Here is a 1846-nt window from a genome sequence, read left to right as displayed (position 1 = left end):
AGGACCCCAGTTGCCAGATATCCTGGTAGATATGTCTCTTTGTCCCAAGCAGGAGTGAGCCAGTTGAGTCTGGCCTGATCATGTTCCTTTTTGCTGTCCTGGGAAGACTCTGCACAGCTAAGAACCTAACTGACAGTGCTTGTCGCCAAGGAGACCTGGCATTTACTTTAGCCTGAGGGCATTTTCAGCTACTTGAGAACTGAAAGGAAGCAGTGCTAATAGAGACTGCAGGAGCAATTCCCCACCAAGTCATTTGCTTCCATTGCCCACCAAATGAAGAACTGGGGTGGGAGAGAAGAGATCTCCATTCCCACCCTATTTATGGCATCTCTCTTCTGAAGCCTTGCCAAAGCAGATAACCTCAGTTAATCAAACAATGGTATCTATTTGTGTGAAGAGCAGTTAATCATATTAATTGAGTTCTTATAGGGTGCACAACACTGTACTAAGCTCTTGGGAGAGTGGATGTAACAGTGGACAGATATATTCCCTGTCCACAATTAGCTTACAGTCTAGAGGCATTATACGACACGCTTGGGAGAATACAATACGATAGAGTTGGTAGATGTGACTCTGGCCTACAAGGAGCTCACAGTCTAGGGTGGGAGGCAGACATTAAAATAAATTGCAGATAGGGAAAATGTCAGCCTTAAAGAAAATAGATGTAAGTTCGAGGGTGGGGTGAATATCAAGTATTTAAGGGGCACAGATGCAAGTACATAGGTGCTGCAGAAGGGAGAATGAGTAGGGGAATTGAGGACTTGGGGGTGCTCGCTTAAGGGAGGACTGATTTTGGATGATTTTTAAAGTGGGGAGAGTAATTGTCTGTCAGAATGAAGGGGGAGGGAGTTCCAGGCCAGAGGCAAGAGCCGGGCAAGGAGTTGGTAGTGGGATAAATGAGATTGTGGTATAAAGAGTAGGTTTGTGTTAGAGGAGCAAAGTGTGCAGGCTGGGTTGTAGTGGAAGAGCTGATTGAATGCCTAAAAGTTGATGTTAAGGAGTTTCTGTTTGATGTACAGGTGGATGGACTGCCATGGGAGGTTTCTGAGGACTGGGGAGTTGTGAATTAAACTCCCTTTTTTTTGAAAAATGATCCAGGTAGAAGTGAAGTATGGACTGGAGTGGGGAGAGATAGGAGGCACTGAGGTCAGTGAAGAGGCTGATGCAGTAGTCAAGGTGGAATATGATAAATGCTTATATCAGCAGGAGAGCAGTTTGTCTATGACTGGGAAGAAGTGTAGGAAGAGGTGAGGAAGGGGTGTATGTAACGTCAGTCAAGTCTTCCAGATCTTGGGCTACATCAGCAATTAGTCTATAATGTTTCTCCAGATTTTACTTATTCTGACTGGACACCTGTACTGCAAACAATGTGAAAATCTTCTTTTAGATTGGGCCCACTTGCCCTCAAAGACAAGTCAAGGAGAAATCATTTCCAATCCAGAGCAGTATCAACTGTCAGCTCTAAACGACTAGGTGCCTTCATCTTTTCCTTATCTAGCGAGGTATTTGTTTTCACTCATCAGTATGTGATTTGTATTCAGTTTATTCCATTCTTTGCAAAACATTCTCTGAGAAGCAAACCAGTTGCTTCATTATTACGTTAACCAACTCAGTTGTGATAGTTACCATTTTAACAAGAAAATCTTTCATAAACCTTTCTCTGAAACCCCATGCAGGACAGGAACCATGTCTGATCTAATTAGCTTTTATCTACCCAAGCACTTAGTACAGTGCTTGTCATGCAGGAAGTGCTTAACAAATACCACATTATTATTACTGTTATATTATTGCTTGTGCTGAGGACAGGGGAAGTGACTGTTAAAGCCTGTGTGCCCACCTGCCTGCC

This window comes from Tachyglossus aculeatus, chromosome 5, assembly GCF_015852505.1.
Source record: "Tachyglossus aculeatus isolate mTacAcu1 chromosome 5, mTacAcu1.pri, whole genome shotgun sequence".
NCBI lineage: Eukaryota > Metazoa > Chordata > Mammalia > Monotremata > Tachyglossidae > Tachyglossus > Tachyglossus aculeatus.
This window is presented reverse-complemented; position numbering follows the sequence as displayed.